A 23,186-nucleotide genomic window follows, 5' to 3' on the forward strand; every position below is an offset into this window, starting at 1 on the left:
GCCCATGAGAGCTTAAACAAATAATTACTGTCTCAGAAACCTAGAAAATAGAATAAATAGAGAAATTGTAATCCTTAGATGATCAAACAGCATTTTCCTGCTGTTGATTGCTTTGTTCGTTTTTTACTGCTTTAGTACAAAAAAATTCAAGACCAACCCAATAAAGAAATTGTATTTTCCACAGGACAAGGCCCCACTCTTCTTAGCTCCAAGCTCCTGGTCCCCACCTGACTACACAAATGAGCAAGTGGCAAGGAAGTACTCACTGCCCAAGAACAGGTCTATGAATGAGGAAGATGGGCTACAGGACATCTTTGGGCTGGGATCCCACGCTGCTGTAGGGGAGGAAGACAAATCCTCTACCCTCTGGGTCCTTCTGGCTGAGGTAGAAATTAAATTGACATGAGACAGAATAACAGGAGAAAATCAAACAAAGCTTTATAACACGTATACATAGGAGAGACCCAGGAAAAACTGGGTAACTTGCCAAAATGGCAGGGGCTGTCATCTTAAATACTATCTTCAGCTAAAGGCAAAAGAGTATGTTGGGGGTGGGAGGAATCAGTTATGGGAGATTACCGGAAAAGCACAGTAAACAAGAGTAAGGTTATTAGGCAGATTTAAGTCCTTGCCTCCAGCATTGGTAAGGGCTTCTAGAGATAAGGTCATCTCCCCTTCTTCCTGGCACAGAGAGGGAAATACCTTTATATATGGAGATTTCCCTTACAAATGTAAATGTCTCTTACAAAGGGTAAATTCTACTCTTCAGAGCTTCTCCCATATCTGCAGTTTTTAAAAGTAATAATCCTCATTAGCCAAAATAATCCTCATGCCAAAGAGACACATTTTGGGGTGGCCAATCCCGATCCCCCACACTGCCATTCAAATGATGTTTACAAAGAAGTCCTCATGGCATGACTAATTGCCTAGCATATAATGCTAAGTGAAAAGAGCAGTTCTTAACTGTATACATAGTACGACTTTGTATGCATTAAAAAAAAAGACTGGAAGTAGACCAATATGATTTTATGTTATGAGAAGATGGGTGAAATTTTGTCCTTTCCAAGTTTTTTACAACAAACTTGCTCGCTCACTCTCTCAATCTTTCAAATCTATCTGTATTTAGATATATTGCCACACCACACAGACTGTGGTTCTTGGACATTGAGTTTATCCCCAACTCTGCTATAAAAAGTTAAGAATATCATCCAAACCAATCCAGCCTCCTTTATTTTGACCCTCTAGTTTTTTCTCTTTTTATTTACTACAAACCAAAATGGAGGAAACTACTCATTTTTCTAAAGAGTTTTTTGGTGCACAACTTGTAAATGAATTTCTAAGGCTTGCATTGCAATCTAAAATTCATAACTGATTCCTCGTCCCTCTCAGTAGATGAGCCTCCAGACCTCAAGAATGTAAAACTGATTTCAAATGCTGTGTAGTACACTTTCTTTTCTCCACAAATCCGTATCAAGTAAAGTCCTCTCTTGAAAGAGAAAGCAATTTATTAAACAAGATTATATATTTTATAAGAAAAATAACACTTCAAAACTACTTACTTGAGAAAAAGTAAAAGAAACCTTTTAAGGAGTTGTGTAACAGAAAGAATACAGGACTAGAAGCTGGGAGATCTGGGTCCTAGTCCTGACTTGCCAATGAAAGCCTGCGTAACCTTGGGCAGACTATCGAACAAGTTTGTGAAATGTTCTATTCCATGCCCCACCCCCGACCCCTCCCAATAAAATAGGAACCACTGGATGGCAAATCCTTTAACTCTCTACTGAACCCACCTGAGTTACCTATAGTCGAGTCTACTCTCTTTGTATTCCCTCCATGATGTAGGAGCCACTCAGGTCTCTGTGATATTAACACAAAAGCAAAACCAAAATCATTCCTCCTCCTTGGACATTTCTTTCCCTCCTCCACTTCACAGCCAAGCTTTTCTATGGAGTTGTCTATATACACTTTCTCTACTTCTCTACCTTGCTTCGACCCCCTAACCTAGTCCTGGCTAATCCACTGCATCTCCCCTTCCTAAGATCACCCATAAACCTTTCAGACTCTTTCTTTTGTAAATTCCCAGCAGCATTTGCCAGTCCTGACCATCCCTTCCTTCTTGAAATGCCTTCTCTGTGCTTCCACGACATCACATTCTGTTGACTTTCTCATGTTCTCAGAAGTTTCTTCCAAAGGTCTCCTTGGAGTTCTCTTTCTCGGCCCTTCTTCAAATGTTAGTGTTCCTCAGGGTTCTATCTAAAGCCCTTTTCTCTTACTGGCGCTCATATTCTCCCTGGGCATTCTTACCCAGTGGCTCCTATTTCTATAATTCCTGTCTAAGTCTGTCTCCAGGACTCCAAAACTATATGTTCAACCACTTACTGAACGTTTCCACTTGGATTTTCCACAGTCATCTCAGACTCAGCATGTCAAAACTGTGCTCATCATCTTCCCCCACAGATGCTGACCGTCTTCTGTGCCTCACTGAAAGGTATTGCCGTCCATCCAGTTACACAAGCTACAGATTTGGAAATCATTCTTGACTCTTCCCTTTCTCATACCCGATTCACCACAAAGTCCTATCAATTCTGCCTCCTAATTATTTCTAGAATCTGTTTTCCATTTTTTCCGCACCTTCGGGAGAGGACAAGTAATGGTTAAGAGCGCAAGGGGTGAATTTTGGCTCTGTCCTCACTGCTATATGGCCCCGGGCAAATTGTTCAACTTCTCTCTGCATCAAATATAAAATGAAAATAGTAATGGTGCCTTCCTCATGGGCTTGCTGTGTGTAAACGATCAATAGGTGTAAAGTGCCTGGGACCTTGCCTGTCTGTGCAAGTGTAAGTGTTGGGCAAGTGCTGATAGTGTTGCTCGCCCAGGTCGTTTTATTTCACTGTGAGCTAATCTAAGACACTCCTACCTGGTCCCCCTGCTTCCAGTCTTACCCCAGTCTATACCCCACCCAGCCGACAGGCAGATAGTTTTAAAGCTTGTATTGGTCACTGTCCTGCTAACTGCACTCAGCGTTGGGAGTAAATGTCCAAACTCCTTAGCTTACAAAGGTTTTTCATAAACTGGCTCCCTATTCACCTTTTTAGCCTCATCCATTGCTATTGTCCCAATTTGAGATCTGAAATCTCCTATAATCTGTCCTAGAGAGGCTCCGCATCTCTCTTCTCACCTTCAAAGCTTTCCATGTGCTGTCCCTCTGCCTAGAAGACTCTTCCCTTTTCCTCCTTTACCTGGTCAGTGATTCAGGTCTCAGCTTAGGTCATTTCCCCTGGGAAATGACCTTACCAGACCTTCCCATTCTTCCAGGCAAAAGCCAGCTTGCCTATAGAGCTTGTGTGGGGAACACAGGTTCCTTGTCTGTCCAAGGGACCACTCCCTTCTTACCCTTTCAGATGCAACATGGACTGGGGGTGAGACTAGAACCAGAATGTCCTGGAGAGCTACTTTAGGGATGATTTTAACCTCCTTGCTCTTTCTTTGTTCTTTTTTTTTCTTGTAGAACTTCTCAAGAGGGTCAGATTATTTCTTTGCAATTAACTGGGTACTCCTTGGAGACCCCCTCTATTATGGGAGGCTGTTGGGGGTTTCCTCCCAGACAGACACACAGGAGCCTGGCACATTTCTTGGTCTTGTACTGCTGCAGAGGGTCCATTCACTACCGGCTTAGTGGTCAAGTCCAGGGCTGGAGCTCAGCCAGCCAGGGGATGTCTCTTCCTTCTGTCAGTTTCTTGAGCCCAAACTGAGGTTGGCCTAGGGGTTGTCCTAGTCTAGCCCTCAGTTATGGAGAACATCTGTTCACCTGATGCAGATTCCCTTCTCTATCCCTGAGTTAGACGTTGTGTGCGTTAGGTCAGTTGAGGGGGCCCAGGGAGGGGGAAACTAAGTCAGAGGAGTCAAATATGCACATCAAGTCCGAGAGCTGTAATGGGGCCCATGCCACTCTCTGGGTATCCCAGAACCACGTGGCCTGAAGCGGGGGCTCAGTCCCTGACTTGGGCATTGGGGAGGGCCAAGGTTGGGTGCTGGAGGCAGCACTGGCCACCTCCCTGAGTCTCGGCTTGTCCTGAAGGCAGCACTCCCAGGTCAGAGTGGGTACTTTTATCACAGTCATTGCAGAAATCGGGACCAGAGCATGGATCTGTTGATGCAAAAAGAGAGTGGGCAAGTGCATCTCCTGGCCTGGTCATTCCTCCTGGGGGTTGGCCAGCACCCACTGCTGATTGGCCTGGCACCTGCAAGCACTGCGGACAGGACTGAGAGACATTTCCAAGGTAGGAGAAGCAGCCAGGGTCGGGGCCCAGCCTTGCTCTCTGCCCATCCCATCACCATCCCCATCTTTTACCTGAATTAGGTAAAAATGAAAATTTAATTTCTTTGCAGAATAGTGTCTGCATTTATTATATTGCCATGTAGTGCTTGAACTTTCAAAGTTGGGCTCTAAGTTACTTGATTGATCAAAAATTACCTATTTGGTTATTAATGTTTCTTGATATGCCCCCTCCCCTTTTTTAAATAGGAAGAGGAGGGAGGGCAAACAGTTTTACTGTTTTTCCCCCCACTCCAAACTTAGATCAGCTGTTGGTGCTATTTCTTAATCTTGTTCTATTGAGCTGAGCGCTTACATAAGCTTTTACTAGATCCAGTGACACAGTAATCTTTTTTTTAAATTGAGATAATTGACATATAACATTATATTAGTTTCAAGTGTACAACATTGATTTGATATGTATATATTGCAAAATGATCACAATAAATCTAGTTGACATCCACCACCACACATAGTTACAAAATCTTTTTTCTTGTGATAAGACCTTTTAAGATCTACTCTTAGCAATCTTCAAATATACAGTACAGTATTATTAACTGTAGTCACCATGCTGTACATTATATCACCAGGATTCATTTATTTTATAACTGGAAGTTTGTACCTTTTGACCCCCTTCACCCATTTTCCTACCCCCGACCCTCTGCCCCTGGAAATCACCAATCTGTTCTCTGTAGCTATGAGTTTAGTTTAGTTTTTTGTTTTAGATTCCACATATAAGGGAGATAATACGGTATTTGTCTTTCTCTGTCTGACTTATTTCACTTAGCGTAAAGGCCTTGAGGTCCATCCATGTTGTCACAAACTGCAAGATTTCCTTCTTTTTTATGGCTGAATAATATTGCTCTGTATGTTTGTGTGCATGTATGTAGGTGTGTATGTCTTGGCTATTGTAAATAATGCTGCAGTGAACACGGGGGTGCAGATATCTTTTTGAGGTAGGGTTTTTGTTTCCTTTGGATAAATACCCAGAAGTGGAATTGCTGGATCATGTGGTAGTTCTATTTTTAATTTTTTGAGGAACCTTCATACTGTTTTCTATAGTGGCTGCACCAATTTACATTCTCACCAACAGTGCACAGGGGTTCCCTTTTCTCCACATCCTTGCCAACACTTATTTCTTGTCTTTTTGATAATAGCCTTCTAACAGGTGTGAGGTGATATGTCATTGTGGTTTTGATTTGCATTTCTCTGATGATTAGTGATGTTGAGCACCTTTTCGTGTGTCCCTTGGCCATTGATATGGCTTTTTTAATTGGGTTGTTTTTTGCTATTGAATTTTATGATTTCTTTGTATATTTTGGATGTTAACACCTTATCAGATATATGATTAGCAAATATTTGCTCCCATTCCATAGGTTGCCTTTTCATTTGATGGTTTCATTTGCTGGATAGAAGCTTTTTAGTTTCTAGTTTGATGTAGTCCCACTAGTTTATTTTTGCTTTTGTTGCCTTTACTTTTGGTGTCAAATCCAAAAAAATCATTGCCAAGATCAGTGTCAAGGAGCTTGACATTGTTTTCTTCTAGGTGTTTTATGGTTTCAGGTCTTACATTCAAGTCTTTATTTTGAGTTGATTTTGTATATGGTGTAAGATGATGGTTGAGTTTCATTCTTTTGCATGCGGCTGTCCAGTTTTCCCAACACCATTTATTGAAGAGACTGTCCTTTCCCCATTGTATATTCTTGGCTCCTTTGTCATAAATTAATTGACCATATATGTGTGGGTTTATTTCTGGGCTCTCTATTCTGTCCCATTGATCTATGTGTCTGTTTTTATTCCAATACCATACTGTTTTGATTACTACGGCTTTGTAATATAGTTTGAAATCAGGAAATGTGATGTCTCCAAGTTTGTTCTTCTTTCTCAAGATTGCTTTGGCTATTTGGAGTCTTTTGTTGTTTCATACAAATTTTGGGATTCTTTGTTCTATTTCTGTGAAAAATGTTACTGGAATTTTGATATGGGCGGCATTAAATCTATAGGTTGCTTTGGGTAGTTTGAGCATTTTAACAATATTAATTTTTCTAATCTATGAGCACAGAATATCTTTACATTTTTTTGTGTATTTTTTTTCAATTTTTCATCAGTGTTTATACTTTTCAGTGTATGAGTCTTTTGCCTCCTTGATTAAATTTATTCCTAGGTATTTTATTCTTTTTGATGCAATTATAAATGGGATTTTAAAAAATATCTCTTTCTGATAGTTTGTTATTAGTGTATAGAACTGCAACTAATTCTCATATATTGATTTCGTATCCAACAACTTTACTAAATTCATTTATTCGTTCTAATAGCTTTTTGGTGGAGTCTTTAGGGTTTTCTATATATAATATCCTGTTACCTGCAAATAGAGACAGTTTTACTTCTTCCTTTCTGATTTGGATGCTTTTTATTTATTTTTCTTGCTTAATTGCTCTGGCTAGGACTTCCAATACTATGTTGAATAAAAGTAGCAAGAGTGGAGAGCCTTGTCTTGCTCCTGATTTTAGAGGAAAAGATTTCAGCTTTTCACTGTTGAGTATGATGTTAGTTGTGGGCTTGTCATATATGGCCTTTATTATATTAAGGTACATTCCCTCTATACCCAGTTAATTGAGAGTTTTTATCATAAATGGATGTTGAATTTTTTCAAATGCTTTTTCTGCATCTGTTCAGATGATCATATGATTTTTATCCTTCATTTTGTTATTGTGGTGTATCACATTCATTTTTTGTGGATATTGAACCATTCTTGCATCCCTGGAATAAATCCCACTTGATCATGGTGTATGATCCTTTTGATGTATTGTTGAATTTGGTTTGCTAGTATTTTGTTGAGGATTTTTGCATCTATGTTCATCAGGAATATTGGCCTGTCACTTTTTTTTTTTTTTTTTCTTGTAGTGTCTTTCTCTGATTTTGGAATTGGGGTAATGATGGCCTTGTAAAATGAGTTTGGAAGTGTTCTCTCCTATTTTTTGGAAGAATTTGAGAAGGATTGGCATTAATTCATCTTTAAACGTGTGGTAGAATTCACTAGTGAAGTCATCTGGTCCTAGACTTTTCTTTGTTGGAAGATTTTTGATTATTGATTCCATCTCCTTACTAGTGATCAGTCTGTTCATATTTTCTATTTCTTCATGATTCAGTCTTGGTAGTTTGTATGTTCTAGGAATTTATCCATTTCTTCTAGGTTGTCCAATTTGTTGGCATATAATTGTTTATAGTAGTCTTTTATGATCCTTTGAGTATTTCTGTGGTATCACTTGTAACGTCTCTTCTCACAGTAATCTTTTTCATTACTTTCAAGTGCTGTGAGCAGAATTTTTCCATCTTAGAAACAGACATGAAAATTTCAACAGGATATCAAGAGGAGTCACCTGAAACTTGCATTTACTTGCCATTGCTCTGGAAATCTCTCCTAACTTTGTTGGACAGATGTCATGTAATGGGAAAAGCAAGGGCACAAGGGCCAGAAATCCTAGGACAACATATAGACACCACTTTGAAAGGGGGCATGTCTGAGATGGTAAAACACATGGAACCCAGATGTCATCAACTTCTCCAGCTGGCAGGGGTCACCCCTCCCTTTTTACCCAAAAACACGGTCTACACCTTTATATGGGAGATAGAGTCTTCCAACTGAGTTCTCTTCCACAAGTGTTTCAGAGACTGCTAGATGATTCGAACCTGTCTCCTTATCTATCCTGAGGTTGTGCTCGCTTCAGCCGTGCTTCTTGCTCCAGACACTCCCTGGAAGTTTACACTCGCCATCACTTAACAGCCTTTCCAAACAGTTGCCATCCCTGTCCCAAGAAAGCGCATAGGCTCTTCCTCTATTAGACAGAGCCTGGGGGATAAGAGGAAGAGTCACTTGAATGTTCACGCTCTTCCTCGCCTCCTGCTGGCTGCTTTGCTATAGGGGCCAACTAGCTTCCTTTGATCCAGTTCCTCATCTCTCGTTTGCCAATTTCCAATCGCCTAATACCAATTTCCAAGGTGTGGGTTTTTTCCCCAAACTACTAAGCAATTCTCGGACACTGGCCGGGTGTCCTACAGTTCAACAGAATTCTGACACTATGTACCCAGAGATAGTGTCAGATTCCACAGGTTAAGGGCTCAGTCCTACAAGACTGCCTCTCCCCCCAACTTTGGAGACCAATCACAAGTCACTCGTTCCTCTGACTGACTGGCTATAGATTGGAGGTTCCAATTGTTACTGCACAAAATTGGGGTTCTCTGCCCGATGCGCATAAACAGGCCAATTAACTATGGTGTCAGCCTTTGGGAAAAGAGATCAGCTTTATTTTGTGAGATGGACCTGCAGGGAGACAGGGCGTATGCCCTCAGATATGTCTCCTCGATTCAGGATTTGGGGTGAAATTTAAGAGGTTAGGGAGAATAGGCTGGCACGTGGAAGCGGGACAGATTTTGATTAGAGGGATTCAAGCATTTATGATGAGGTTCTAAACATTTCTGATAGGTTCTAAACATTTATGGTAAGGTGGGGAAGGAATTTTAACACCAGATCTTCCTGAATGAGGGACCCTTTGCTTCTGATAAGAGTGTGACTTTTAAATTCCGGTCATATCCTTGTCTTTTGGTTCCATGGGTAGGAGAATATTGGGCTCTGTGGTCATTTCAGGTCAAGATTTCTTCTTCTGTGCATGCTTTTGTAGGATTCCAAAAAGGAAATCCAACTCCAGTCTCGGGAAGGCGCGGACCCACAGACACAGGAGACCGAGCTTGATGCAAATGCACGAGGTTTTATTAAGCGGAGCTCCGGGTCGACACGTATCTCTCGCAGGAGACAGAGGGGTCGACCCCGAACCTTAAGGGGCAAGCTCTTTTATAGGATTCGGAAGCATAAAGAGGGAAAAGGTTGGCGCGGTCTTACATGATTGGCTAATTTAAAACATTTAAACAGTTACATTTTATGGCGCGAATTGCTATGGCGCGAAGCAATTATCAGGTTACACACACGCGTCCCCATCTGGACCCCCTCCACCCCGACCCTCCCAAACTTATCCCTCTGGAGCACTCTCTTGTTCTCAATTTTCCCCGAACAGTTTAGGGCGAGTCTTCTATGAATAGAGTCAGTCAGGATCGACAAACGTTCCCCCTTATACCAGGAATCCTTAGGGTGTGGAGGTGCCTGTCTCTAAGGTATTAACTTTTAAATTTTTAATATAATTTACTTCCTTCATTCCCCACTTCTTCTTTTGTCCCTAGTTCTAATCTTAGAACTTAGTTTTCGGTGTCTACTATCAGTGGCTCATTGCGTGGGAGAGCTTGGTAATGGCGTTGGAGCATCATAGCATGCACTGCATTGACTCTTTTTCTTATGAAAGCAGTAATTCTATTGAAAACACATGGTCCGAAAACCAAAAGAGACAAAGAATCAGCAAGGGTCCTGCTAGGGAGGATAGTAAGGTCGTCATCCAGGGGGACTTAGTGAACCAGGATTCAAACCAGCTTTGTTGCGCCTCCCTGCTTTGCTGCCTCATGTCTAATCTTTTCTTTAATCTTTGCATTGAATCTCGGACTACCCCTGTGTGATCTGCATAGAAACAGCAGTCTTCTTTAAGGGCCGCACAAAGTCCTCCCTCTCTTAAAAACAGCAGATCTAATCCTCTTCTATTCTGGAGCACTACTTCAGACAGGGAGGTGAGGGACTCTTCTAATTTAGAGATGGACTGTTCTAAAGTCCTGAGGTCTTCATCTATAGCATTGCTCAAGGCAGTTAATCCCCTTTCTCCTGTGACTAAGGCCGTAGTGCCAGTCCCTACGCCCGCGGCAACTCCCAGTCCCAGGAGTACAGCCAGGGTGAGGGATACTGGTTCTCTTTTCCATAATCTGGATCTCTGGTCAAATTCATCCTCGAAACTATTGGCAGTATGATAATAAATTCTAGGCACCAACTGCACAAGCACGCAAAAATCTTGTGACGAATTGAATACGCTAGTTGAGATGCAGGGGGTTAGGCCCGTGGTGCAGGCCCACCACCTATTGGGTCCTGGTACCAAAAAATGACCAGGAGTAGTCGGAAGGCTGACTTCAATCTTATTACATAGAGCCTGGTAGCCTGGGGGAATTTTTCCTAAGCATAGTCCTGAACCGGTCCCCGACACATCCGTTAGGGTTAGCCGCCCTTCTTTGCCCCAAAGACAAGTCGTGTGGTCTGGGGTGTTATTATAGACCCCCATGGTGGCAATTCCTTCATAATAAGGGGGGCTGACCGCTAGGCATAGCCAGCATGATTCAGTCATTTCAGGGTTGGAATCATTCAAGGACTAAGTTAAACAGTCTGTGCCATCTTTGCTCAGTAGGTACTGCGGGAGGTGGCGTAGATGGTGGTCGCAGAGCAGATCTGGTGACCATATCTACGGCCCCATTTAGGGTTATGGATTTTACCTGGGGGGGTTTGGGGCTATTTAACCCTATCGGTCTGCTGGCGGGGGATTTTTGGGGCAGAGGGGACCTCTGATCGGCTAGGATCCCGTTTGGCCCTATTGGTCTGCTGGCGGGGGGTTCTATTTTTAATCTAATAGAGAAGGTCAGGCCATCATCGTACCGTTCTTTGTACAATCTTATTCCCCATGAATGACCATTCCCGATCCAGGTTTTAATTGTTTTTCCCTTCCCTGTGAACTGAATGGTTAAGGGGTGGCACCAGGTATTGCATTCTGAGCCCCGACTCATCTGGTGGCTATAATTTGCTCTAACCCTGATTAAATCCCAAGAAGAGGAGGGTTCCCAATAAGTAGTCCCACTGGTTTCACATCCCCAGTTTTTACAGTAGAAGTCTTCTTTGCCCCCGCACCAGGAGTCAATTGAACGAGGTCTGTGGTGACCGGGGCACACGTAAAAGGGGTATGCCTTTAGTTTACCCTTGCGAGGGGGGGAGTGGCATCCTCCGGCTTGTTTTGCCCCCCCCTCGTCGACCCATGAAATCCCAGTCGGGGGTTCCTATAGCCAGTTTACAAAGGTCAGGGTGTAAGTCTGGCCACCATGTCCAAGGGGAAGCAGTTTTTTGGATTGACCAGGTTATATCTCCTACCTGGGAGACGACTTGCCACGTGAGCAGTTGAGGAGCGTGGGGATTAGGATTGGACGACCTGCTCGCCGTTCCCATGACGCAAACGCAGCTTAAGAGGGTTATCAGTCTTTTCCACCTTCCAGAGATCTGCTGCATTCTGGGGTGCCTTCTTCACGTGTGTGGCGTGAACCCAAGAAGTTATACCGTCTACTTTAACTGCTGTAGGCGTAGTGAGGAGCACCACGTAGGGCCCTTTCCAGCGTGGTTCTAGCGACCCCGTCTGATGTCGTCTCACAAGGACAGAGTCCCCAACCTGGAACTGGTGTGGTATGAGCAGGTCACCGGGCTGGTAGGCTTCTTTTAGTTGGCTCCAGATGTCGCGCCTGACAGCTTCGAGTGCTTTCAAGCGGGCTAACAAGGGTATAGAGGGTATAATGTCAGGGTCATGTATCCCTATTTGTGCCAAAGGGGAAGGGGTCCCATAGAGGATTTCAAAGGGTGTAAGTTTTAAGGGTCCCTGTGGGGTGTTCCGGACGCGGAACAGGGCGAAGGGCAGGAGGGCTGTCCAGTCACTACCGCCGGTCTCCATAGACAATTTAGTTAAGGTCTCTTTAATTGTTCTATTCATCCTCTCTACCTGGCCTGAACTCTGGGGTCTATAAGCACAATGTAATTTCCAATTGATCCCCAGTTGACTGGCCAATCCCTGACTTACCTGGGCAACGAATGCAGGACCGTTGTCAGATCCAATTACCTTTGGGATTCCGAATCTTGGGAGGATTTCTTCTAATATCTTCTTGGCTACTACAGAGGCAGTCTCCTTTCGGGTGGGGAAAGCCTCTACCCATCCCGAGAAGGTATCTACAAATACTAGAAGATATTTATTTCCATACCGGGCCGGTTTGATTTCAGTAAAGTCTATCTCTCAAAAGGTTCCGGGCCTATCTCCCCGGAGTCTATGTCTTCGGGCAGTAATTCTCTCAGTTAGGAGCAGACTTTGGTAGTGAGTCATCCGGGCGTTAGTCATCCATCGATCTGGAGGCTGTCTGATAATGCTTTCTAAGGCATGGGGGGCTACTATGGTTATCTGTTGGCCCAGAGTTAACTTATCTGCATCTTTTACCAGCTGGGCGGTGGCCGCGATCGCCCTTAAGCAGGAGGGCCATCCACTGGCTACCGGGTCCAGTTTTTTGATAGATATGCGACTGGGCGCTTCCAGGGCCCAAGGGCTTGAGTTAGGACTCCCCGGGCGATTCCCTTTCTTTCATCTACATATAAGGTGAAGGGCTTGGTCAAATCTGGTAGGGCCAACGCGGGTGCCTCTAATAATGCCCGTTTTAGAGTCTCAAAAGCCTTCTGGTGCTCTAGAGTCCAGACAAAGTTCCCACTTTCCTTAGTCAATGGGTACAGTGGAGCAGCCAGGGTAGCAAACCCAGGGATCCACAATCGGCAGAAGCCGGCTGTCCCCAGGAATTCCCTTACCTGGCGAGCGGAGGTTGGGGCCGGAATCTGGGTCACAGTCTTTTTCCGTGCGTCGGTCAGCCATCTGTGGCCGTCCTTTAGTGTGTAGCCTAAATAGACTACTTTTTCCTGGCACAGCTGTGCCTTCTTCCTCGACGCCCGGTACCCCAACTCACCCAACTCGGCCAGGAGGCGCTTGGTCTCTTCTTCACAGTCTTCCGGGGTTTCCGCAGCCAACAGTAGATCATCTACATACTGTAAAAGAGTCACTTGAGGGTTTTTAACCCTATAGTCAGTCAAATCCCTGTGGAGGGCCTCATCGAACAGGGTGGGGGAGTTTTTAAACCCTTGAGGCAGTCTTGTCCAAGTCAGTTGTCCAGCGACCCCCATGTCAGGGTCGCGCCACTCGAAAGCAAAAAGTAATTGGCTCTTTGGGTGCAGCCGCAGACAGAAGAATGCATCTTTCAGGTCCAGGACAGTATACCATTTCCGTGATGGGGGGAGGGAGCTGAGTAGGTTATATGGGTTTGGCACAGTAGGGTGTAAGTCCTGCACTCTCTTGTTCACTTCCCTCAAATCCTGGACCGGCCTATAATCAGCAGTTCCAGGCTTTTTTACAGGCAGGAGAGGGGTGTTCCAAGGAGACCGGCAAGGAACTAGGATTCTTTGTTGAAGCAGCCTCTGGATATGGGGGCGGATTCCTTCTCTGGCCTCTTTGAAAAGGTCTCGACCTAGCAACGGGGTTGGGCATTCAGGAATTACTAGGAAGGAATGGGACACCCTTCCTTTCCCCAAGTCCACTGTCCGGGAAGTGGTCCATGAGTATTGTTTCTGCCCAGTGGCTCCGACAACCAAGGACTTCTTTGTTTTTAATTTCCCCAAAGGCTGCTTCAGTACTGAGTATTCAGCCCCAGTATCAATCAGGAAACTCATAGGGGTCCCCTCAACAGTTAGGGTTACCCTAGGCTCGGGGAGGGGGCCCGAGCCCCGTCCCCGCTATTCTTCGTCCTCTCTTAAAGACAACATCTTGGGTGTGGCCCTTTTCTTGGGGCATTTCCTTGCCCAGTGTCCTCTCTCCTTACAATAGGCACATTGGTCCTTGTCTAAGGGTTGCCGTCTGCGTGAGCCTGGTCGTGGGGCGTTGCCCAGGTTCCCTGACTGCCTATGATCTGGCCCTGTCGCCTTTATCACTGCGGCCAGTATTTTGGTCAGTTTCTTCTCTTGTCTCCTATCTCTCTTATCTTCCCTCTCTTCAGCCTCCCTTCTCTCTCTCTCTCGCTTTTCCTCCTCACTCTCTCTTTTATGATACACCTTTTCAGCCTCCTTTACCACGTCCCGCAAGTCGTAGTCCTGCAGCCCCTCTAGCCTTTGTAATCTCCTTTTTATATCTGAGGCAGACTGTCCAATAAAGGCCATAATGACAGAGGCCTTTTGCCCTTCCGAGGATGGGTCGAAGGGCGTGTACCTGCGGTAAGCCTCCATCAATCGTTCTAGGAAAACGGAGGGAGGTTCAGTGGGCCCCTGCTGGATCTCTCTTACCTTAGCCAAATTGGTGGGCCGCCTTGCGGCCCCTCGGAGACCCGCCACTAGAGCCCGGCGATAAACGGACAGCGCCTCCCTACATTCAGCCGTGTTATAGTCCCAATTGGGCCGGTTGTGCGGAAACCCTTCTTCCGCTTCCGCTATCGTTGCCGGCTGCCCGTTGGTGCCTCGGATATTCTTTCTTGCTTCCTGTGTGATTTTTTCTTTCTCCTCCGTGGTAAAGAGTGCCTGTAAGGGCTGTTGACAGTCATCCCAAGTGGGCTGATGGGAAAACATTAGGGACTCTATCAGGGCGGTTAATCCGGCGGGGTTTTCTGAAAAGGGGGGATGGTTATTTTTCCAGTTATACAGGTCTGAGGAAGAGAAAGGCCAGTACTGGAGGGGTGACAGCTGGTTGGGCCCCGCAGGAGCTCCATACTCTCTTAGCGGGAGCGCCACCGTGGTATCAGGCCCGTCCGGAGTGGCTCCGCGGCGGCTTTGGGTTCCAGCGGAGGGACCCGAGCCAGTCGCCCTCCGTCCTGATTGCGATCCTGGAGCGGGGGAGGGGTAAGGGGGAGGCGAGAAAGGGGGCCATTCGGGAGGAGGCTCAATCTCAGGGTAGACCCCGGGGGGGGGGGCCGAAGGGGTCTCCGACTCCGCTGTTCGGGTTGATTTCGATTTTTGCCGTGTCTCCGCATCCTGCAGCGCCAGGACTCGGGGGCTTAGTTTTTCTGCTTTTACCCATGGCTTAACCCACGGGAGTGGGTTCTGCACCAGATCCTGCCACACTGTAATATATGGTCGTTGGTCAGGATGGGACCCCGGTCTCTCCTGGAAAACAATAGCCCTCACCGCGAGGATAACAGTTAGATTAAACGTCCCCTCAGGGGGCCAACCCACATTGAGGGAGGGCCACTCAGAGGTGCAAAAAGTCTGCCAACGCCCTTTTTTTATTTCTACCGACAATTCGTGCGCTCTCGCTCTCACTTCAGTCCAGTGGTCTAAGGTCAAAGAGAGGGGGGTCGTCATAGTCTGTCCCATCCCGTCAAATGAGGTCCACGTAACGAACAAAAACAGAACAATGAACATCAAAAACACAGCAAGACAAAAACAACTTTGCCCGGTTGGTGTCTGTACAAGCCAACCGAAGGCGGTTTCAGACGGGAGGGGTTTTCGTGTCCTCCCTGGGAAAAAGAGTGCCGTTTCTTTTTCTACCTGAAAGGGGGTAGTCAGGCTTTCCTGACTCCCCTTGTCCCTTGGGGCGTCCCCCAGGGTTGCAGCCTGCAGTTCCCAGCACGTCTGCCACTGCAGCCGCTCGGTCCTCACGGGCCGAAGCGGCGGCTGCCCGATACTGAAACCAAAACAATAAAACAATACTTTGCGGCGCCGCACACACTCACACACTCAGTCACTCAGGCCTACCTCCAAGGGGTCTTCGGAGTCTGGGGTTACCGCGTGGATCCCGGACGAGCCCCCAAATGTTGGATTCCCAAGGGGAAGGGGAGGGAAATCCCAACTCACCAGGTCTCGGGATGACGCGGGCCCACAGACACAGAAGACCGAACTTGATGCAAACGCAAGAGGTTTATTGTGCGGAGCTCCGGGTCGACTCGTGTCCCTCGCAGGAGACAGAGGGGTCGACCCCGAGCCTTAGGGGGCAAGTTCTTTTATAGGATTTGGGAGCATAAAGCGGGAAAAGGTTGGCGCGGTTTTACATGATTGGTTAATTCAAAACATTCAGACAGTTACATTTTATGGCGCGAATTGCTACGGCGCGAAACAGCTATCAAGGTGCACACACATGTCCCCACCTGGCCCCCCTCCACCCCGACCCTCCCAAACTTATCCCTCTGTAGCACTCCCTTGTTCTCAATTTTCTCTGAACAGTTTAGGGTGAGTCTTCCGCGAACAGAGTCAGTTGGGATCGATAGACTCTATTCATAGAAGACTCGCCCCAACTGCCCCTTAAGGTGTTAACATATTAAATTTTTAATATAATTTACATCTTTCATGTTCACCAACCTAGAAGCTCTTCAAACCCCTGTCCTTTTGGGGTTTTATGGAGGCTTCATTACACAGGCATGATTGATTCAGTCATTGGCCATTGATGATTGATTCAACCCCCAGCCCCTCTCCCCTCCCTGGACCTCAGACAAGTGGGATAGAAGGTTCCAGCCCTCCAATCACCTGCTCTGTTCTCCTGCAACCATCCCCCAACTTTAGATGCATTTCAAAAGTAACTTCATTAACATAACAAAAGACATCTTGGCGCTCTCAACACTTAGGAATTTCCAAAGGTTTTAGGAACTCAGTGCCAGAAATGGGGATGAAGACCAAATATAGATTTCTTATCACAATGTCACACACAGGAAGGAGGAAATCCTCCCCTCCTCTCCTCAACATCCCTGCAGATATGCAGCTCCACTCTCGAGGGTGACACCCCTTCAGACTCAAACTTCCTATTCTTAGGCAGGATCTGGCTGTTTCCTCTGCAACTCCAAAACAGCCACAAAGTATTCCAAAAGAAATATTAACTTTAGCACTGAAAGTTGAATACTGCCTCTCCTTTAAACAGAAAACCGCTGGCAGTTTTGACATAGTGGTTTCCCAGCTTCTAGCTATCAAGCTGCCAGAATTGTTGGGTGCCTCAATCATTGTGGGGGGGCCTTGGGTGCTTGGTTTGTCTGGAGGAGGGTGCAGGCAGTCACCGTAAGTCCATTTGCATGAGGCTGAGGAACTTTGCTGACTAGAACTCATCCCAAGGAAAGAAGTTCAGGTGCAGGGCCATGGCCAGGTATGGTACTGGGGTACAGGGTGGGAACTGAGAGTACAGCATGGGTCATTCTGCTGGGTCCAGCGATGGAAGTAAACAGCAGCAACTACAACAACAGCAATAACAACCAAACCAAAAGAGCTCAGTTTTTGTGTTGGATGCATAATCTCAAAGAGGCTGGGCTCGTGTTAAGCCCAGTTTAATTAACACTGTGGGCACAAAGATGAGGGAAGCAATTTGTTCTCTGGGAATTATCTTCAAGACAGTCTCAGAGTGTCAGCAGGACCAGGTACGTGGGCACGTGACCTCTGCCATCGCACAGGGCCCCACGCTCAGAAGGGCCCTGCATTTGGTTTAATGTCCTCTGTCACCATCTTGAAATTCTTAGTTTTTGAAATTCTTACTTTTTTAACAAGGGGCTCTGTATTTTCATTTTGCACTGGGTCCTGCAAATTATGTAGCCAGTCCTGAGTGTCATTAAGAGTTAAGAGATGGTGCCAGCACTGTTGGTAGTCCATCTGCCAGTAGTAGCTAAAATGAGCTGTCTTGGTGGAACATTGGAGGGTCTGGCTGCAGGCATCACCACAGGGTCCCCTGACAGTGCTGGTTCAGCATGGTCTCAGCTCAGCGTCACTGAGGCATCTATGGCTTTAATAGGCACAACTAACTTCAGCGGCAGTGGGTGACAGGGTCTTGGCACGGGCAACAACGTCATTAACAGCAGAAACCAGCTGCAACGGCAGCTGTGAGGTTCTCTCAGATAGCTCTTTAGCCAGTGGAGGGTTCAAAAGAGAGCTAAGGAAAGGAGAATACAGCATCCTAGTGAGTACAGGAGACACTCTGGGAGGTGACTTTAAAGGATAGAGAGAGGAGGTCCTGGTCCAGAAAGCCTGTGGGGATTGGAGCCAGAGATAGACTTCCAGAATTTTCACTTTTACCTCAAGATTGGCGCAGGCTGGGAAAACACGGGTTATACATGGCAAGTGTAGATTGCAATATAGATCTATTTGCCAAATTCTGCAACTGAGGTAAAACCCTAGAAAAAGGGTACCCTAAGACCCAACGCCTGTATCTGTAGTGAGGATAAACATAGGTCTAGACTCTAGGCCCAAACTAATAATGATATCAATTTATGCTATCATGCCATTATTGTTTCAAAGTGTTTTCACATACTTCAACTTAAATGAGCAAGAGCACAAACCTCTGAGATAGGTCAGGTAGGGATTATTCTCGCTTTACAGATGAAAAAACTGAGACTGAAGACATCAGCTGACCTGCGTACTGGAACACTGCAGGTGGTCTATATTCTAGCTTTTCCAGACTAGTTATGGAAGTGCTTTCTTTATTCTGGCAACCTAGAACGCAGTATAGAGACCTGGGCATAAAAAAGGCATTTGTAAAATCCTTGCCAATTTCACTGAACTCATAGTGAAATGATAACATGTAGAACCCAGTACATAATTTTCTGGTTGAGACTTGACAATAGAGCAAACTGTCATGCTTCATGGTTGTCAGGGAGCGAGGACCTATTAAGAAAAACTATCCAAAATTTAGAAATGAGGCATTAAGATTGCTGCGTGCCCTTTCAAAATCATGTGAGACACGACAGCATTGTCTAACACACTTGCTAAGTCATCTGATTCTAAGAGATGTGATTTTAGCTTATTATTTACTATTGATTAGGGCCCAGACTCCATAAATTTAATGTTAACTAACTTTCATTTAGATGAAAATAATTTTGTTAGAAAAGATAACCTGAAAGCTTACCGTTTATTTATCTTGTAGAAAATTAACCAGAAGGTGTATTTCAGCATTGTTTTTTCCCCTAATTATATATTTATCAATCTCTCCTATCCTCCTTGGAGCCAGCTCTAATATCCTGCTGATTCCCTCATTAATGAGTTAAATACATCTTTGACAGGTGCTCACTATAAATTTATGATTCAAGTTTTAAACTTTGAAATTTATAGTGTGATAGTTTAAACCTATATTACTAAAATTTCACTTGGAATAAGTTACATTTTGGATTTTTAAAAATGCAACTACCTTAAAAAATCAAATTTGTCCATTACTCTTCTGTTCTGTGGTACATATGATTATATATTCCCAAGAAATAGTCTTTGAGGATTGTAATCACATCAGTAGTGCACCAATAACATCAGATGTCATGATTTTTTCATAGTAAATGTACTTTTTTTTTTTAAATTTTGCTTATTTATTTATTTATTTTTCCCCCCAAAGCCCCAGTAGATAGTTGTATGTCATAGCTGCACATCCTTCTAGTTGCTGTATGTGGGACGCAGCCTCAGCATGGCCGGAGAAGCGGTGCTTTGGTGCACGCCCGGGATCCGAACCCGGGCCGCCAGCAGCAGGGTGCGCACACTTAATCACTAAGCCACCGGGCCGGCCCAGTAAATGTACTTTTAAAAACCTTCATTATGAAGGGTTTTGAGTATACACAAAAGTAGACAGAACAGTAAAATGAACCTCCATGAACCCATTATACAGCTTTAATAATTATTGATCCATTGGCCAATCCTGACCTATCTATACCTCCATTCACTATTAATTTGAAGCATTCCCAGGCATATCCTCTCATCTCTAAATATTTTCTTAAATTAGGACACAAAAGAACACCGAGTTCTTGAGTCATTATTTTGGGCTAAATCTATTGAAATTGCTTGTCAGTGGATCAAATAATCACAATCACATACTGAGTGAATTTTCTCAGATGAAGCTAAACATCTGTCCTTTTCTCAGCTGACACAACATGAAAATATTTCTCTCACGGTCATTAGAAATCATTGTCTAGCAAAAACTCACTAAAAATCGATCTGACCTTAAAACCATATATATTACATATGTATGTAACATGATCAAAGTGGTCATATTGATTTGTTCCTTTTGTTTGTTTTAAATTGTTAGGCAATCAAGAATAGGGTGATAGTGAGGGAGGAAAAAAACAAAAAGAGGAAATTATCTGTAGTTCCTTAACTTGAGATAGACTAGAGTAGTATAAGGGAACTGCTCATAGCATAAGGGGAGTAGCGGAGTGTGAGGGAACTACTCATGGTATAAGAGTAATGGAGGAGTACAAGGGAAACACGAGACCAGATTACACGGGGTCAAGTCCTGGTTCCACCACTAAGCGGCTCTGTAACCTTCAACAACTTAACCACTGTGTCCTCACCCACAAAACGGGAAATGATGGTACCTATCTTATAGGTTGTTTTGAGGATCAAGGAAAGTAATGTTTCTAAAGCCCTTAGAACAGGGTCTGTCCCATGGCAAGAACCAGGTAGATATTCTCATTTTTTCAGGTTCTCTTCCAGACCTCACTCAGAAGAAAGCAATTTACATTCTCATAATTATAGTGTGCATACAATTTTATAATCTGTATCTTTTCTATCTGTAATCTGTCTTTATTTTCTAGTTACTATCATATACACTTCCTTATGAGTCTAATTAGTTCTTACAAAGACCATTTTAAGTTGTTTAATATTTTATAACGGTATCATCAGATCAGTAAAGTAGCATGCTTTATTTACCTCTTCTTGTAATATAAGTATTTCAATTATTTCTGGTGTTTCGCTGTTCTAGAAGGGCTGCAGCTTTGTGTAAGAGTGACAGATACAAGTGAAGTTCCAGGAATGGGTAGGCGAAACCAAAAGGGAGGAAGGGGTGTTGACGCGGAAAGTGGGAAAAGTGCTTGCAAGCACGTACCTCCCTGCCTCTAAAAACAGAAAAAATAGGTAACAGAGGTTGAAAGGGCTAAAAGGGACCTTAGAGGTCAAAGCCACTGAACCTGGAACCAGAAGATCTCTGAGCACTGGCAGCCTAGCCCGCCAGTGGTGTGGCATTTATCCACTCTGCATCTTGGTGGCCTCACCATAACCCAGGGATCCCAACCTGTCCCACAGGGTTATGGAAATCCGGAGAATAGGCAAAACACTGAATACACGGAAGGGATGGTTCTGATTGCCTAACCTGCCATCCAGATGGGGTTGATGAATTGCCTCAGGAAGAATTTCACCATTCCTGGAAGAAGAGAGAGAGAGCTTGTGAAACCCGTGGAGTAATCTAGAATTGAAGCAGAGAGGCAAACAGCTAGCTGCTCTGACCCGTGACCCAGAGAAGCCAAACTCTGTAGCTTTGTCTAAGGCTGGCCAGGACCTGGTGGCCCAACTCTGTCTACAAAATTACCTTTGGCATAAATTCTGGGAATGGCCAATCCCTGCTCCAAAATATTTGGTTCCATCCTCCGCTCTATGCACTGGTCTTGCTCACGTCCTTCATATGTTCTTGTATTGGGGGAGCAAGAGTAGACAACCCTGGGGTTCCACAGCCCAGGTGGAAGAAGACCTCACTGAGCACTATATTTTTTCAAGTAGTGAAGGGTTTTGTAAAAATTCATGCATAGTTCTTTTGAACTCTATAATCACTTTTCTCTTTCTATAGAAATTAACCCTAGTATCATCAAATCAAACTAATGTGTGCCTTCACTTTTCTCCTGACCTGCTACTGCACACACCTCCCCCCTGAAAGGTACCTGGGAGTGCGAAGGAGGGGCTCTCTACCTTCTCTCCATCTTTCTCAGCGGCAGGGGTTTGTGTCATTCCCCGCCCCCCGCCCCTTCTCTCTCCTCTGTGTATAATACTGGATTAAAAAAATTTACGTTGTAATAAATACATTCAGACTTTTGTTTTTAAATGAAGTAAGTTCAGACTAACAGAAAAGTTGCAAAAATAGTACAAAAAATATCCCATATATGTTTCACTCAGATTCCCTAAATGTTAACATTTTACCACTTTTGCTTTATCATTTTCTCTCACTCCCTCCCTCTCCCCAACACCCCGGACACACACAAACACATGGATTTTTTTTCCTGCATCATTTGAGAGTAGGTTACATGCTCATATCCCTTTATGCCTATCCCTTAAGACTTCAGTGTGTATTTTGTAATAAGAATATTCTCTTATGTGGTCACAGTACAGTACCAAATTCAGGAAAATTTATCTTAATACTATACTTGTATGTGGCCTGTAGTCCATATTCCAATTTTGTCAATTGTCCCATTTTACACAGATGTAATAAAGTGTTCTTTATAGCATATTTTATATATAGCACATAGTTGTACCCAGTATTTTTCCTGACCCAGTGCAGGATCATGTGTTGCCTTTAGTGGTCAAACCTCTTTAGCCTGCTTTAATCTGGAACACTTGCTCAGCCTTTCTTTGGCTTTCAAGACATTGACTTTTTTTAAAGGACACAGGCTATTTATGTTATAGAATGTTTCTCAATTGGGGGTTGTCTGACGTGTCCTCCTCATTAGATTCACGTCTGGTTGGAACATTATACAAGAGCGTGTGTCCTTCTCAGGGTGTGGCGTCGGGAGGCACATAATGTCTGTCTGCCCCTCGTTGGTGATGATAATTAATCACCAGGTCAAGGTGTTGTCTGGTTTCTCCACTGTATTGTTAATATGTTACCCCTTGCAATTAGCAAATAATCTGTGGGGGCACTTTAAGATCACGCAGGTATCTTGCTCCTCTCTAAACTTTCCGCTCTGTCTTTAGAATCCATTGATGATCCATGCATGAACCAATCTTTACTATGATGGTTGCAAAATGATGATTTTCCAACTCCGCCACCTCCTTCACATTTATCAGTTGGTATTCTCCTGTAAGGGAGGGAGTGCCCTTCCTTACTTGCCTATCCATCCATCCACCCATCATCTATTGATCCACGTATCTGTCATATCATTCATCTGTTTTATCAGTATGAACTCATGGATTCCTATTTTAGTTATTGTTATAATCTATTACTGTTCTAATATATTTTAATGCTCAATTGTTTCAGACCAGTCCCTTCAAGCTGGTTCCTGTGTCCTTTTAATACACTTCCATCATTTTTTGAGCACTTCCTTACTTTCTGGCATAGCAAGATATTCCAGTCTCATTTTGTACCTTCCTTAACCCAGCCCTGGAATCATCCACTTCTCCAAGGGCCCTGATTCCTTTCAGGGGAGAATGACATTTGGAAGCCAAGATCTGGGAACTAGGTGTGCTCATAGTTCT

At 44.4% G+C, this 23,186-nt stretch overlaps 1 protein-coding gene across 1 annotated transcript in view; it reads left to right on the forward strand.

Moving 5' to 3' along the window:
- GCNT3 (glucosaminyl (N-acetyl) transferase 3, mucin type) overlaps positions 1 to 23,186 on the forward strand; it is an 87,390-nt gene that overhangs the window by 40,694 nt on the left and 23,510 nt on the right. Inside the window, exon 3 of the mRNA XM_058541713.1 lies at positions 185 to 385. The gene's annotated coding sequence lies outside the window, so the exon portion shown is untranslated. The remainder of the gene's footprint in view (positions 1 to 184; positions 386 to 23,186) is intronic.

The sequence above is a fragment of the Diceros bicornis genome, chromosome 5 (genome assembly GCF_020826845.1).
Source record: "Diceros bicornis minor isolate mBicDic1 chromosome 5, mDicBic1.mat.cur, whole genome shotgun sequence".
Lineage (NCBI taxonomy): Eukaryota > Metazoa > Chordata > Mammalia > Perissodactyla > Rhinocerotidae > Diceros > Diceros bicornis.